The sequence below is a fragment of the Piliocolobus tephrosceles genome, chromosome 5 (assembly GCF_002776525.5).
Source record: "Piliocolobus tephrosceles isolate RC106 chromosome 5, ASM277652v3, whole genome shotgun sequence".
NCBI classification, from domain to species: domain Eukaryota; kingdom Metazoa; phylum Chordata; class Mammalia; order Primates; family Cercopithecidae; genus Piliocolobus; species Piliocolobus tephrosceles.
In genome coordinates, this window is record NC_045438.1 from 12,824,518 (window position 1) to 12,842,642 (window position 18,125).

The window sequence follows — 18,125 nt, forward strand, 5'->3', positions numbered from 1 at the left end:
CTTATAAAACAGGAGAACAAATCTTACACTAAAAATTTGCTCTGTAGAGTTGCAAGCCTCAGAAAGTTTAGGAGTGTCATCTGTCCTGTTCCTGGGCCTGTAAATGAGGGTTCACTTCTTCCAGGTCCTGAGGACTTTCTTCCTGGAGCCTAGCCTGCCTGTGAGTAGGCTGCTCTGATCTCTTCTCCCTGCACTCCAACATCTTGCTTTCAGCTTTGCCCTCTAAATACTGGAATAAAAGGGCCAACAGGTCAGGGATGTTGGGAGCAGGAGAACTGCAGTGCTGCATGAATTTAAGGGATGCTTTTATTATAAAACCAGAGAAGAGAAAATGATCAGAAAGCAAAAAGAGGAAAAGTTTAGTTTATGAGAAGGCCGTAAGAGGCAGGTTCCCAGAGCCTAAGTATTAAAATATGAACAGAGACAAGAGAATCTACCTGCACTTAGTATCCGTATACTTGGGATCTTTGAAGGCTATACTATTTTTAAAAATTATTCTATTTAACCAATTGCATCAGAAATGTTTCTATGTTAATCTGGAAATAGGTATTCTAATTATAGATGCTAAAAATGTTCTGTATACTACTTGGCTATAGAATAGCCTACAGATATAATAAAAAAATTATTTAAAGTCATTTTTGGTAAACAATCTAATAACTTAGATAATGTTATAAACATGGGTATCAAATATTTTAAATCAAATTATACCAATGTCTCAAATATATAACAAACATAACACAAAAGATTAACTGAAAGATAGGTTTAAGTTGCCTGTAACCCAAATCTGTGTATATATACAATTTAGTATTGTGTATCCTCTAAAGACCGAGGCTTGAATATAATTAAATGATCACTCACATACAGTAGTGGGCCTGACAAACCAGGTCTTTTCCAACCTTCCTAAAAAAAAAGTCAGTCTCATAAATATTCTCATCATGGTCAGTTTCAAGCTGCCAACATAAAGTTGCTGAACATGGAGCCAGAAAAAGATGTGCATAACTGGCTCTTGTGAACCCGGTACAGCTGGCTCCAGCCTCCAGCAGACACTCATGTGTTCAGAAACGTGCATGTGCGTGCACACACATGCACCTGTTCAACAGATTTCGGTTGCTTATTGTATTGTACTTGAGTATTGAATAATTCCTTCTTGCTTACTTTGAAAAGTACCTAGGCTACAATTGGCAAAAAGTTTCTTTAATGCACACAAACTAAAATATTAAGTGATAATTTCCTATCGTCTTCTTTTTTGTTGTCCTGTCTTGTTAATCTTTTCTTGTTCATCTGCTATAACCATTAGAAGTTCTGCTAACATCTTAAATAAAATAGAAGTATTCAAAAACTAAATATATAAATATAATTAATATAAATAAATAAATATAATGAAATAAAATCTCACTGCATCAGTAATTGCTACTTGAGGAGCAAACCCTCTGATATAATTTTACATTTACTCATCCATTCATTTGCAAACATTTGCTAAGCACTGTAGGGGACAGAAAAGACTTTATCCTCTGAAGTTTCAATAATGTAGTCTATGAAATAAACTGACAGTAGACAGATCAACAGGGTAAAATACATACAAATTTATTACGTACATATGCATGGGGGTCCCTCAACATATAAGGCTCAAAGAAGGGCTAGGTAATTGGAGTTTATATAGAATCCCTGGGCTACACAAAGGAATAGAGGTTTGGGGCCTCTGGCTGGGAGGTGGTAACAGGTTACGGAAGGGTGAGGGGAAGAAATGTATGATGAACAAAGGCTATCTTGTAATGCAGATAGAAAGCCTCATAAGTAGTAAAAGTTGTTTCAGTGCATCTCTCAGAACAATTTGTGATCACCTGTGACAGAGTCTGTCTGGGTAAGATATCACCTTCAATCTTATCTCCTGTGATAAGATCTTCTCTGGTTTGTGAGATTCCTATGACAATTGTTTTCCTTTATAGATATAGATTTCTTTTATAAAAGAAGAGCTACTCAGAGCCACTCCTGTGTCTGCAATTTCTCAGAATAACCAGTTCAAAATATGCCAAAGAAGTATATTCTGGGGTGGCATGTTCTGGTCTCCTACCATCATACTTAGAGGTGAAGTGTCTTGAGTCCCAACAGCACCAAGTATGAACTTGGCACCAGGGATTTGTTGTACATTTCTGTAATTTGTGCTTCACACAAACAATTCCACCTATAAGGCCAGAGGGGCTGGGAAACAGGGCGTTCCCCTCCCTGGACCTTACAACCTGCTGGGTGCTATGCCCACATGAGGGAGGGGTGCCTTCTAATTCACAGCAAGAGGCCTTCTGCTGCCAAGTGCTGTGGTCTCTCTCTGCCTGAGGGGTGGGGTGAGGAACATTAACCATGGGTAGCACCTTGTAAAATCTAAAAGGTGGGGAGGCAAAGAGGACACGCACTGCATCTTCTTCCCTTGCACTTCCTTTTACTACTAGAATGAGAATTTCCTCTTTCGTTGACACTCTAATATTCCTGGTCAGGCCAAGCTATTGTTAATCAGAACATTCTCCGGCTCCCCAGTCTTCTATATGAGACTGGCCTCTACAGGGCTGGAGTCTCTTTTCTGACAGTGCATGAATCAGCTGTCTGAAGAACCCTTGGGGGAGACTGATGGCCCTTCCCAGACACCGTTTCTCTAGGTCAGCGCAGTTTACCCAAAGGCCACGGCATTGCTGCCTCCTTTAACACAGCACTGCTTTCAAACATTTCTTTCCCCCCACTCAGTCCTCAGAGACTTAGAATTAACTTGAATAAATTCCCCTAATCTGAGACTGTGTTTTAGAAATCTGTTTATCCCTCAAAATACTTAACATATATTTGTGGGACAGAAGAATTTCCATAGATATATGCATAAAATGTCACTGTTAAAGTAATCCTCAGGGGAAAGATTTTTCATTTGTGACTTTACTTAGCCATGTCATATTGAGACAGGATTTTATTCTGATTGGTGGTTTCTGGTTTTCTCTTTCTGTTTATTAATGAATACCGGTAAACCTCCCAGCTACAAATATCTCCTGATATGTTGAAGAAATAGAGTCTTCCATAGCTGTAGTGGGTGCACAGCTGTGGGAATGCAATGTGGCCTCTCATACACTCCAGGAGGTATTCCTGTGCCCGTTCCACGAAGGAAAGGCGATGCCTTAACCCTTTTGGAGAGGCAAGCAGTCTTGAAGCCCTCAGTGGTATCCACTAGCACCCCAGCGATAATGGGAAATAAGACAGGAACATGCAGAGCTCCCACGGAGAAAAGATTCTAGAAATCATAGCAGAGCAGCAGGGTCCTTCTCAACTGTGTCCAAGTGGATATGGGGTTGTGTAAAAATAGTGCCCCCTCATATAATACACAATTGACTCCAGGACACACCCGTACTTTTAACATCTGATTGTTTTCAAGAATGCTGTGAAAAGTTGTTGCGAGATACATGGGATTGAGACTTCTGCAGCAGAGGGTTGAGGTTAGACATTGAGTAACTTCTTGTCAGTAAAAGCAATTAAACACTGCCTTGGGAGATGGTATAATTATCTCTTGGGGAGGTGACTATTTGTCTTGAATGATTAGGTGAAGTCCAGTGAGAAACTAAGAGGCTGGATGAAAATTCTTGGAAATTAAGCCACAACTGAAAAAAGGAGCCAAGTAAATAAGGCCTTCCCTGAGGCCTCATACTGTGTACCAAGGGCTGAGGAAGTCAAGTTTGCCTGCCTCATGGTTCTAGCTTAGAAGGCAGGAATCCTGCTTTGTTTTATCTGAATTATTGTGTTGATATTCACAAGAACAGTCTTGTTTGAAAATCTTAATTTAGGAGTCTGTCACTTAAAACAGCTGTCTTATGTCTATGAGATGTACAAGCCACAACCACAGATTTCTCTCCCTAGTCAGCACATGCCTTTCTGTTCCAGTGAAAGGTAGGGTATTGAAAGGCAAGAGTCTCATCTTCCAATATCCGACTTGATGAGTGATTGCTGAAAGTAGATGCCCAGGGAAGGTGAGAAGACAAGGATGGGGATGATTTTGACACCTGGTTGTGGTTGATGGCTGTGTCCCTCCAGCTACCTCACCTGGGGCCACAGTGAGCACCAAGTTCACAGGTTTAGTGAGGCAAGTCACACATTAGCCCATCTGCTCTGGTAATATCAATACCAGAATGCAAGACAGCTCCGAGTCTTAGAGATGGAAGGCGCCTCCTTTTGCAGAGGAACAGAAAACAGTGGCATAGGAAAGGTAAATGGCTTACTTATGATCTCACAGCACTGGGACAGAGAGATGGCTGGTTTCTCTTTAAACTCACACAGTTTCAGTTTCCAGTAATAAAACATTTAAACCTCCATATTTGGATGAAGGTTCCCAGCCCATTCATAGAATTACAGCAGCTCAGTTTAAGTGAGGCCGTGTTGGAAGAGGCTGTCCTACAGATAAGTTGTCTTCCGCAAAATAAGATATAAAAATATTTTCGAAATCAAAAAAGATTTATAAACATTATTTGTACAACTGATTTTTATCTCTGGCGGGAAATTTTTTCATGGGTTAAACATTCTTTCATATATTTCTCACATTTGAGAAGTGGAGATTTAATTGCTCACATTTTGATGATGAAGAAAAATATAATTTGACACAAATTAACATCAATCCTTGTGGGACCAGTTCCTTTTCCATGGTATATAAATAAAATAATACAGGAACATTAATCTACTTTGTAGACCAGTGAAACTTATTGAGCATGTTATAAAAACAACAGAGCAGCAAAAGCATTTTACGTAAGAAGCATCAAAAAAACAAAAAAAAACCCTTTATTCATTTCACACCACTCTGATGTTTTAGCCAACTTTTTTTTTCACTGGGCCATGACTGTGCACACGAGCTTCTTGCCATCACTTAAATGGACACTTCTCAAACTCTCCCTCACAGGTGGTCCTGGACAGCACAGGAAAGAGAACAAAAACTACTTGGAATGTCTGGAGGTCATAGCCCAAAGGAAGGGCTGTAAATTCAGACATTTTTTGAAGATTCACGTGTTTGGTTCAACATAAAAATATCACTCCCCACCCAGTCCTGCCCCAGTGTCTAGGGAAATGCACCTTTTCCTGTGGCACTGGGTATCATCTTCCATATCAGGTATCCTGGTTTGAAAAATCCTACTTTTAGAAGAAATTGTCCCTTCCATTTTCTTAGCCTTTCTAGAGACCAGCAGGAATTGGAGCAGCCTCATTCCATGTCTACGAAGACCTGTAAGGCTTGTGTCTTTTTTCTCTCTCTCTCTCTTTTTTTTTTTTGAGATGGAGTTTCACTCTTGTTGCCCAGGCTGGAGTGCAATGGCACGATCTTGGCTCACTGCAACTTCCACCTCCAAGGTTCAGCGCTTCTCCTGCCTCAGCCTCCCGAGTAGCTGGGACTATAGGTGCCCGCCACCACGCCTGGCTAATTTTTTCATTTTTTAGTAGAGATGGAGTTTCACCATGTTAGCCAGGATGGTATCAATCTCCTGACCTCGTGATCCGCCCGCCTCGGCCTCCCAAAGTGCTGGGATTACAGGAGTGAGCCACCACACCTGGCCCAACGCTTGCTTCTTTTAAGAGAAAAGGCTGTCAATCTGCTCTACTTCAGAGAACAGACCAATTATTGGAGAGCTTCAACAATTCCTTTCTAACGATAATTCAAATCTTTACCAAAATCCTAACACATCAAATTTCAGTTTCCTATTTTCAACTACCTACAGGATATTTTATTGCTTCAAACAGAACATAGCATCCCACCACCTGATAATAATGTTTATTTTACCTGAATGCAAGTTCCAGAAGTTCCATCATTTGTCCAGCCTTAAAAATAATTGTGCAAGGCCGGGTGTGGTGGCTCATGCCTGTAATCCCAGAACTTTGGGAGGCCGAGGTGGGCGGATCATGAGGTCAGGAGATTGAGACCATCCTGGCTAACATGGTGAAACCCCATCTCTACCAAAAATACAAAAAATTAGCTGGGCGTGGTGTCGGGCACCTGTAGTCCCAGCTACCTGAGAGGCTGAGGCAGGAGAATGCCATGAACCTGGGAGGTGGACCTTGCAGTGAGCTGAGATCATGCCACTGCACTCCAGCCTGGGTGACAGAGGCAGACTCCATCTCCAAAAAAAATAAAATTAATTGTGCAAATGCCACCCCCGACTCTCGCCCAGCAACATTGCTGAGGAAACCGATACACTCCCACATTTTAATGACCCAGTGTTGGAAGAACTCAACTAAATGAGTTAAAAGTGTCCTAAGGTAGGTGGCCCAGTAAGACCACCCCAAAGAATGGAACCTGGGCAGAATCCAAAATAGGTGAAAAGGAGAAGATTTTCTCTTTAGGGGGCTTGTACGTGTGAGTGGTCATAGACATATACACTGCAAATGTGTAAGGCTATTTAGGAGCACTGTCCCTGCTGCTTTAGGTCACCTCTCCCTTGGAAAGAGTCAGGGTGCTCTGAAAAAAATCATGTCAGTCTTACCAGCAAGGGAATTGTAAATCTGAATATCGGACACGCAGGTGGATTACCTGCGTCTGTTATCCAGGCTTGGGAAATGGAGGTGCTCAGGGATGAGAAGGATGAGATTATAAAAGAACAGCTTTGAGGAATGTTTTGGAACTGTTACAATGTACCCCACTTTTAGGGATACATAGAAAAAGTCTTTGCAAACACCAGAGATACAGGCACTACAAGGAAATTAGACGCCAAAAGTGTTTAATAAAGAAGGGGTTTGAGGTAAACATTTGCAAATCTTCACCTTCACACCCTTCCCTGAAACAAAAAACTAATTTCAATTTAAAATTTTCACTATAATTCGCTCTATTAAAAATCTATCTATCTATCTATCTATCTATCTATCTATCTATCTATCCTCTCTCTCTCCACGCGCGTGCACACACACACACACACACACACGTGTATGTGTATATATATATATATATATATATATATATATATATATATATATATATAATCTATCTATGTATCTACAAGTACAAAATGCTTCTCCTTGCAGAAAAATTTGGCCTAGAGACTTTGGGATCTGTGTAAAACTAACTGGATTAAAATTCAAATGCACAAGTTTCAGGGTTCACTTAAGTAAAAAAATAACTTTTTCATAGGTAGAATGGTAAGAAATTTATTTCTGGATCTAGTTTGTGAAACAGGTGTGTGTATATGGGTGTGTGTGTGTGAGCGTGGGTGTGCATATGTAGTGTGTGTGTGAGTGTGTGTGTCTGAGTCTGGAGCCAGCTCCCTACTCAGGACTTTACTACATACTCTGTCTGTTCCAGGGTGGGCTGTGATTCCCAGTGAACTAATGTTAAATGCTCTAGAGACACTGAAAATATCTAGGGTTGTTATATTAGCTTTGTGGGTTATAATTAGCTTTGTGGGTTTTTTTTACTTGCTTTTGTTTGTATTTTTGAAATAAATTAATTCAGAAGAAAACATCCTTGCTAAATAGAAACCATGGGTTAGGAGAGTGGGAAGATGCTCACGTGGTAACATGGCTGGAATGTCATGGTCAGAAGGTCTTTCCTGTCTTTCACTTTTTCACGTTCACTGGTGCATGCACGTGGATGCTGGGATATCTGAGTCAAGAAGGGTGGCTGTCACCTTCCACCCCTTACACCTGCCATCACTTCTCAAATATTGGTAGAAAGTCTCTTATAAATCTGCAAATCTTGTCACTCGTGGGACTTTTCAATATGAAACCCTCTTATAAAATTATATGTGTGTTGGATACCATGGTGGGTGCTGAGGAAACAGTAAGGAAAATTTGCTATTTAAGACTTTTAAATATTAAACTCATATTTTTAGATTAAAAAATGAAAGGCAGCAAATTATGTAGCATAATAAAGATGGGTGAGTATAAATATTCTATAGTGTACCATACTAGCTATTACGTATTATACAGAGAGTGGTTAGGAATTCAATTTCTAAATAATCTCTAAAATAAAATAATGATCCAAATCTTCCACATCCCCAAGGTTTCAGCCTTAAATGCATATGATATTACAAACCTAAGATTCTTAAAATAATTTCTGAAAACTAGTGATATAGGAGTTAAAAAGAAATTACTTAGGCAGACAGTGGGGGTGCGGAAGTCCTCGGTAAGGTTTTGCTTTTAACGAAAAGCAGCCCCCAAATAATTTTCTTTTCCAACAAAGAGCAGCCTGTAAAATCGAGCTGCAGACACAAACAAGCATGCTGGAAGCTTGCACGGGTACATGCTGGCAGTTGTGCCCATAGGAATATAGTCCCTAGGACTAGCCATGTTCGAAATGGCAGCTCCATCTTCTCTTTTTGCCAGCCACGTGTACAGTCAGGAGCAGACAAGATGGCCCCATCAAGTGGAAAGGCCATTTGCATAATAAGATTAGGGTGGGGCCAAGAGCCTTCTCTGCATGCTATGTAAATGTCACACCTGGTCAAACCAATCTGTGAGCCCTACATAAATCAGACACTGCCTCCTCAAGGCTGCCTATAAAATCTGCTGTGATCTGCCACCTTGACCTTTTTTTCAGACATCTCTCACTCTTGCAAGGAGCTGCTCTCCTCTCTCCTTTCTTCTGCCTATTAAACTTTCCACTCCTTAACCCACCCACTTGTCTGTGTACTTAATTTTCTTGGCCTGAGATAAGGAACCCTTGGGACTTCCTCGGGACTACCAATTTTGCTTCATTAGTAGAAGGAGAAAAGATAAATAGCGATTCCTGTTTTATAAGGTCGGAAGGCTGTATATTCACACAAGATACTCACCGTCACAGTGGTCTCTGTGACTTTCAGTGAACCCCCTTTCCACCCGTCCTCCTCACCCTCACACTAGATTACTTTTTCCAAAAGATCTGATCATGTCACTTCCCCAGGAAGCCCTTGCCTGGCCTCCGTGGTCTGCAGGATGAAGTCCCCAATCCTTAGCCCACAGGGCCGGACTCCCTTTCCCTCTCCTGTTCTTGATCAGGCATCATGAGCCCACGACTCCTCCCCATCGCCTACTCATGCCTCCCTGGCCGTGTTCTCTGCAGCTGCCCGGCTTTCTGTCCCTTCACTCTGGTGTAGAATCTTCTGCCTGAAATATTTCAGTCACCACTTCAGGCCAAATTTTTCCATCCCTCAGTGCGCTTAATGAAGCTCCCCATTCTGGATTCCAAACCTTTTCCTTTCTCACGGCATCATTCATGACACAACGAGTGTGCTGAATGCAGGGGTCATTGCTGAGGATACAAAAATGAATAGAAGGCAGCTCCTGCTCACCCCACCAGCAGCCCCACAGCAGCTCCACATGTGGGCAAGTGGTATGCACACAAGCAATGTGACACACATGACTATGAGGTGTGTTCACGGCGATGCGGGAACTGGGTTTGAAGCCCCTTAAGCATCCTGGATTTCTGTGGGACATTCCCCGGCACAATTACATGTTGCCACGTGGCTATGCTGTTTCACACAGACATGTCTTGTCTTCCCATTAGATGACGTGTTTCTCCAGCACGGTGGCTGTGGCATCATCTCTGTGTGCCTGTAGCATCTAGCAGAGAGCCATATACATACTGGATAACCAATTCATGCATGTAGAATAAACAATTTTCCCCTACAAGTATTACTGATCTATTTTCAATATAAGAAAGAATATACTGAATTTTTCCCCTTGGTGAATGTTTCTTCCAAGAATAGCTTAGTTGCTAAAAACAGCATGATTTTAGTGATTGTGGTAGAAGAATAAAAGCTAAACCTCCTAGGACTTCTGTTAGAAATGTAAATCAGAAGCTGATATTACTCTAAGTGCTACGTGAAATATCATATTCAATTTGTAACTCCAAAAGCTTTAGTCTGTGGGACATGTGGTTCTACATGGTTTAGTAGTGCCTTTGTATGTGACATGAGAACAAAATAATCAGCAGGTGTAAACATCAATCCAACTAGAGAATTTTCTAGAATTGTGCCTCTGCTTTCAGTTTATGGCAATACTGAATGCGAACTCTATTTATCTGCACAACTTCAGAAGGTTATTGTGGCAACACCTTTTAATAGAAGGGGTGAATACAATTTTATGGGTATTATTGAGAGTTAGATGTCTAATTTCTCATGCCTGGGAATATAGAAAGTGAAAAATATATATTGTTAAAAAAAAGATCACCAAGGAAATACTCAATTCTGTTAAAAATAAAAAAGAAATAGCTTCTTGCCAGAAGACTTTTTTCTTTTCCTGCATGAAAATATGAAACTCTGAGACTGAAGGCAAGTGAATGGTATTTGAGTAATGATAAAAGGAGACAGAAAAGACACCAGATGAGGCAGAGACTGACATTTGTCTGCTCATCATCCATTCGCCCTTTTCTTCTTAGGAACAGTTTCTAGTTGGGCACATCGCACCCAGAATAAAGATATTTACCAACTGCTTTGGGGGCTGGCCACGTAGCCTCACAAGTAACTTTTCTCTGTCAGAATATGAGTACAATGTTGTGTGCTACTTCCAGATTTGACCTTTAAAGAGACTGGGAATGTCCTCTTCTCTTTCCCCTTTGTTTCTGGTTGAAATGTGGACCTGGGGCTGAGCCACCTTACACCATGTAGATGAAGGCAACTAAAGGCTTGGTGGAGTGGAGCATCCCAGCTCCAGACATAATTTTATGAGAGAGAGAAATCAACTCCCATCCACTTATGTCACTGCAGCCCTAGGAATTGGCCACACCCCATGGAACTAGTGTCAGAATAATATAAAGGAGGCTACCACAATCCATTTAGCCAGAGAAGAACAAAAATATTTTTTTAAATTGTTGATTACCATTACAGTGGACACAAAAATATTATGGAATATAATAGTCTGGAGGTGATTTTGTTTGCTACTAAAAAGCTCTGATCAAATAATAATTTTTTTTCCCCAATATCTGCCCAAAGTCCTTAGTAAATTAATTCCTTTGGTCATTATTAAGAGAAATAAATGCCTGTGTGCCCATTAAGAGATTTTGATTGGAGAAACAGAAAGCTCCAATTTAACTGGCTTAAATAGAAAGGAAATGTATCATATCCCATAACACGCAGTCCAACAATGGAGTGGCTTCAGAGCTGATGCACTCAGTAGTGCAATGAACTCTAGAAGGGCCTGGATCTTCTCAAACCTGATCACTAGTAAGGGTCACAGGCTTAGCAAGACTGGTTTAGACTACTCAGAACTCACTACTGACCTGGAAAATGAGGTCATTTCCCAAAGCGGTGCACACTTGAAAAAAAGAAAAAAATATGTTCTGTTAGCAAGAGAAAGCGGGAGATTGACGTCAGGAGGGAAACTGACATTTTAGTCTACAGTCTGTCTGCTGTGCACACACAGATTCTAACTATGACCTGACAGAAACTTGCCCCTGCTGGCTGACAGCCAGGTGCTGGGGGTCACGCTCTATCAGCAAGCAGTTCTGTTTGTACAGGGAAGGTAAATAGCCTATAGAGTTGGTTTCACGCTGGCTATTTTATTCACATTCCGACGTAGCTTGTGTCCCTGCAGATTTCTGATTATACATCAATGATGTTTAACATGATGCTCAGAATATTAAAAGCATACCCAGTAAGTGTTTTATCTAAATCGTGTTTACAATGGAAGTTTTGTGCTTTTCTGAGGTCTTGCAAAAACAATCTGTGGTTTCTTCAGACCAAGAAACTAAAAATAGACACAGTGACATAGTCTCCACACAGCAATTTTGAGATGGAAAACCTCTGTTACATTAACAAGGTGAAACAGTTCCCATCCATCCCATTACAGGAAGTTCTGGGTCAATAGATTTAGTCTAACAAAGATCTTATCTCTTTAATCCTATCTTTCTACTTCAACTTTTCTTATTGATTAAGCAGCTTCTGAGCTTTACAGCAATACAATACTGCTTATACAAAGCCCAGCCATGTCACCACATAAAAGAGTTTTTGAGAAGTCTACTTTGATTTAGATTTCTTTCGTTCCAAATAGCAGCTATCTTCTGAATACATAACTTTTCTATGTACTTCCTATTTACATGTAAAACCATTTAAATGAATGGTCTAAACAAGGTTGATTAATCACTGGGAAATTTCTCTTTTAGGACACATCCATTCCAAGCTCTACATTCTTTAAAACTCCAGCAAATAAAATTCCATCTTATTTCTGATGCAAATGACTAACTTACAAGTTCACTGGACTATTTCTTCTATTTCCTTCAAATAATCAGGGCATGTCAAAATGCAGGTGTGTACACAAAAAGAACAATGCTTCAAGTTCTTTTTTTTTTTAGATGGAGTCTAGCTCTGTCACCCAGGCTGGAGCGCAGTGGCCGGATCTCAGCTCACTGCAAGCTCCGCCTCCCGGGTTTACGCCATTCTCCTGCCTCAGCCTCCCGAGTAGCTGGGACTACAGGCGCCCGCCACCACACCCAGCTAATTTTTCATATTTTTATTAGAGACGGGGTTTCACCATGTTAGCCAGGATGATCTCGATCTCCTGACCTTGTGATCTGCCCGCCTTAGCCTCCCAAAGTGCTGGGATTACACCGCGGCTGGCCTCAAATTCTAAGAAGGACACAATCAAAAGCTTGCATTTGATAATGTGTAAGAATTATTTAGGGATACGTCACATTCTGCAAGTGGACTGGGTGCATCCACATGGGGAGGTGGCCACAGGAAGAGCGAACACAGACTTCCTCCAAATTACAGCCCTGCCGGTTTAGCACTAATACCTTGAGAGGAATTGGGAAAAAACCACTTGGCATCAAATTCCCAGACTGTCCTTTAACTCTGGTCAATAACCAACATGGCTTTGTGAAGAAAAATGTGATGTGTGTCAGGAACAATATATTATCTATCTGAAAGAGAGTAACAGGCGACTTTGATTAGAGAAAGAAGCAGGCATTCTTGGCCGCCTTCTCCCTAGTCTAACCTCAAAGAAACATTATGTCTAAAAAGGTGTAAAATTCTACCTAATTTAATTATCGGTCACATTACTTTTATTTTTAACATGTAACATTACTAAGTTTAATTAAGAAAAAAGTAATTCATAAACTCAGTCCCTCATGTTATAAAAAAGTAACCATCAATCTACGTGTTCAGAAACCTCAAACATTCTAGAAGGTTATAAACTGAAAAAAAAAAGCTTCCTCCCTCACATCATCACTTCCTCTACCCAAAGGCAGCCACTGTTCCCGGGCTGTCTTTGCTTCTTTCCAGAAAAAATCTTACACACTCATGTGCATGGGTCCCCTTTTCATGCTGTCTTTAGTTCATTCTGCGTATTAAAAGTGGTTCTGTATCAGGACACCGATTGACCTCACTCCTCGTAATAGAGTATTGTATTCTGCTGTATAATTATGTCAAGAACATACTTAGCTGCTGTAATACTATGGAAAAGTTGATCGTTTCCATATTTTTATCTACTACAAAATAGTGCTGGAAAGGGCAAGATCACCATTCAGAATGCTGGGGTTTAGGGAGATGCAAGCTGCCCCCAGATCTGCCCCAGCTGAGCTGGACCCAAGCACTACCTCCTTAGGATATTGTTCTCGCTGTTTGCAGAAGCACTTCTTCACACATGGAAAATAAAAACACATCTACATGTCTTTTTTTTGTTATTATCATAATGCCCCATGCAGTTAACATTTTATGAGATTGACACATGGTGACACTTGCCCTATGAAAATATTTTATTTATCATTTATTGTTATATAAGTTATTCTCATGCTCATTTAATAGGGATCCTTGGAAGGAGAGTTACTAAGCACACATGATCACAAAATTTCATCCCATCTTCTCTAATTGATCTTAAATCCATAAAAATATATATCAATGGCAGTATTAGAAAGAAAAAGATTTTACTGTAAAAATATATTGTTGTCTCAAAAATACATTTGAGCCAAATATACCATATAATTTTAAAAGTCATGCTTTCATTAGTTCTCTACAAAAAAGAACTATTGTGGGCCTAATGGCTCTGATTTTTGGGTATCACCTTCTCATTGTGACTAGCAGTATGCAACTCAGCGCTATGCATTAAAAAAATAAAGCAAGCCATCTGAATCCCAAGTAGCTTCATAAAACACCTGTCTTACAAAATGTACCACACAAAAGGTAGTTCTTGCTCTATAGAGTTGCGGAAATGCTGAGTGTGATGTTCTGCTTGTTCAAGCAATGCGTGTTTGCATATTGAAAGCTTTAAGTCCTGTAGGAAAGAAATTGGTTTAATCTGGCTTACCCAGTGCCTCCAACTATTGGATTGTAGATCTCTGCTCCATCTCTCTGTACCCCAACTCCTGCCATGGTCCTGGCAACATCTGTTGGAACCTGGATTGCATGACCCCTACTCTGGAAAATGCTGCTTTATATTTTTAGAGTCAAGAATTTGCTGTATTTTGGTAAAGTTTTTTTTTCCCCCTCAACTACAGCTGAATAGCTCAAAGTGCTGATGTTGAAAACACAGGAAACCTTGAGTTTGCAAATGTTACTCCTTGGACAGACGTCCCGGCCTTTTTCCAGACCAGAACTGTCCAATAGAACTTTCTGCAGTGATGAAAATGGGCTGTATCTGCACTGTTCAATACAGTAGCCACTTGTCATATATGAGTGCTTGGAATGTGGTTACTGTCACTGAGGAACTGACTTTTTAATTATACTTACTTTTAAATAGCCATATGTGGCTAAAGGCTGCCATGTTAGACACGCAGCCCTATACAGAGTCAGAGCATGACCAAAATAAATGCACAGAAACAATGTGATCTTCACAAGAAGCCTGTTTTCAGGACTGTTCTGAGCTCTCTGCAGCTTGTAAAGCTAAAGAAGTGTTTTCCAATAGATTTACCACAAAACTGATTTTCTAACACATTATTCAAAAAGATGGATCTTACGATTTTGAAAGAGTATAATTATTGGCCAGGTGCGGTGGCTCACGCCTGTAATCCCAGCCCTTTGGGAGGCTGGGGCAAGTAGATTGCCTGAGGTCAGGAGTTCGAGAACAGCCTGACTAACATAGTGAAACCCTGTCTTTACTAAAAATACAAAAATTAGCTGGGCGTAGTGGCAGGTGCCTGTAATCCCAGCTACTCGGGAGGCTGAGGCAGGAGAATCGCTTGAACCTGGGAGGTGGAAGTGGCAGTGAGTTGAGATGGTGCCATTGTACTCCAGCCTAGGTGACACAGCGAGACTCTGTCTTCAAAAGAAAAAAAAAAAGAGTATAATTATTTCATATTTACTTTTATCTCAACAAAAACTGGTTAAAGACAATGAGAATGGCTAGTGGTCTGTGTTGGGTTAAAAAAAATACACTTTTCTATATGCAGCTGAGCCTTGAACAACATGCGTTAGAATGTAAGTCCACTTATATGTTGATTTTCTTCTGCCTCGGTCACCTCTGTAACAGCAAGACCACCCCTTCCTCTTCCTCCTTAGCCTACTCAACATGAAGACGATGAGGGTGAAGACCTTTATGATGATCTACTTCCATTTAATAAATAGAAAATACATTTTCTCTTCCTTATGACTTTCTTAATAACGTTTTCTTTTCTCTAGCTTATTTTATCGTAAGAATATAGTTATAATACATGTGACATACAAATTCCTGCTCATTAGCCATTTATATTATTGATAAGGCTTCCCGTCAACAGTGGCCAGTTGTAGTTGAGTTTAAGCTATCTGCTGACTTTTGGTTGCAGGAAGGCTTGGCACCCCTCAACTCCCAGTTGCTCATCAAAGATCAACTGTACCTCAAAATCACAGAACACTTTCTAGGAATGTCTGCCAACTGATAGATGCTTTCCAGAGGAATGGTATGCAGAACTTGTTTGTACATTTGTGAACAGTTTCTTTAACTAAAATAAATACTCTCCGAAGCTTTCTATCTTTCCACTTCAAGCTGTCTCACAGGCAGAAAGTCTAGCGAGACTTATTTCCAATCTGCAAATGAGCTGATCTTAGAGTTTAAATTAGATTTTTGGACATATGTCAAATAAACATGGAATGCATATTTTTTGACATTTCATAACATCGACTTTCTTTTTAAAAATGCTCTTTGATGAAGAACATCTTGTATATCAAAGCCTAAAGTACCAACAAGATTTGATTCCACTCTCTACGTGCTGGAGTGTCCAGGCGGTTGAGGCAAACTTGCATGGGGACAGCTGGAGTGAAGCCTCATGAACCCACAGTTAGTCATCCTGAGAAACACCTGTTCTTTCTGGTGTCTCCCTGAAAACATCATGATGTAAACCACATACATTTGGAGACTAGATTTTAATCTCTAGTCTTAAAAAATCTCAATATGGTTTAAAAAATACCTAAGCATAATTTAATTAAATTACATATTTTTACAAAAATAAATTAAAATTGGCTTAAAGAATAAGAAAAGTAACCATTTTCTTTTTTCCTTTTATTATTAAATATTGATCATCTACACGTTTTCTCTTTCCAAGCTCCACCTATTGAAAAAACAGCTTGATATCTATTTGTGTTAATTTGGAGTTTAAACTCAATAATTAGTTAAATCTTTGAGTAAAAAGGTAGGTATCATCATAATTTATCTTCATAGACTCCTTTCCTACTTAAAGGCTGAAAATGAGGTTCAGACTCTCATTTCACTAAAACCTCCAACAATATTTCAACGCTGTTGTTATAAGTCGTTCAAAATAACAAGTTTAACCAAAAACATATACACATTTCTTTGCACGAAGTAGGTCATATCCCATACTTGCACAGGCCTAGAACCACATTTGAGGGAGGCTTTACAACTTCATTTTTATAATTTTTGAAATTCTTTTTAAGAAAATCAATGCAAGAAAGTGAACATGGCAAGAGGCTTTGGAAAGGACCCATGCAAGCGAGAAGCCCCAGGCGAAGGCCTCATTAGGTCCCTGATAAATCTGCCTCTGAACAACACAGCACGGTGTTTGTTTAAGGAGAGAGTGACTGTTAGAGGACTTAAGAAATTCATCGCATTTCCTTAACTTATGGTCACTAATAAGGTTTTTGAAATTCTCTTTTCATTTAAATGTGTATTTTTCAGCAGTTGCTAAATTTTGTTTCTGGATTTCTAATTAAAAACAGAAAATTCCTCATCCAACTTGAAGCATTATTTTAATAAATTATCTCCCAGACATATAATACTCTGAGACAACACCAAATAAGATAAAGATGTTTTATTTACAGATAACTCAGAAGGTCTGATTGCCATAGCTTTCTGCATTCCCGGGTCAGTGAGTATAATGTATTCCATATTTTGTTGCTGTTTTCCAGTACTAAACACGTCAACATTTTGCATCAGAGTCATAAAAGTTTGTGAGATAGTTGTGATGACTAGCAATAAGGCCAGAAAAAAAGAATAATGCATAACGTGAATTCTTCAGGAAATCAATTAATTTTTTTTATGAGCAGTAGTAAAAGTAGGATCTAGGGTTAGTAGAGTGAGGCTAGACTAGTATTTGATACCAAAATACATTCTCTGTTGCGTTCTATCTATGTACAAATATTCTGTGCTGAGTCAAAACCAAAATCTCAGTGCTCCCAAGGGTAGCACATTTTACATATCAGAAGGTACTCTTTACTTGGCCTTGTATGTAGCCTTTGATAGAGCGCATCAATTCTGTAAATTCTGCAATACTTTCAGGTTTCAAATGGACTTTTTGTGGATCCCTGAACATAGTGTTATTTTGGTTTTCTGAATTATATACTATGTGTGCTATTACAACACTGTATATTGTATAAGTATATAAAGGTGCTTAAATATTTTTCAAAGAGGTCTTTGTTGGGGCAAGGTAAGCAGTTCTAATACTGGGATAAATGATGATTAATATTGGAAAATAAAAGTAATAGTTTATTGATATTACTCCTAGATTATTAAGATTCATGCAATCATTTATTCTATTCATTCATTCATTCATTCATTCATATATTCGATGAATGTTAAACATCAAATACATGATTTACCAAGAAGAATGAAAAGGCTTAGGACAGGAATATAAACACAGGAAACCAGTGTAACACTGCAGCTTGAATCCTGGGAGGTGATACTTTCAAATAATTCTTTATACTGGTAATAAATTTGCTGGATCCATCCCACATTTATCAGGCCTTTCCTAGGTGGACTGACATCATCATTTAAATGGAAATCCCTGTCTTCATTTA

The 18,125-nt window shown here is 39.6% G+C and overlaps 1 protein-coding gene across 3 annotated transcripts in view; it reads right to left on the bottom strand.

Annotated features, from left to right (window-relative positions):
• The window catches only part of PRKN (parkin RBR E3 ubiquitin protein ligase), a 1,378,177-nt gene that overhangs the window by 170,460 nt on the left and 1,189,592 nt on the right, over positions 1-18,125 (bottom strand). The window lies entirely within an intron of this gene.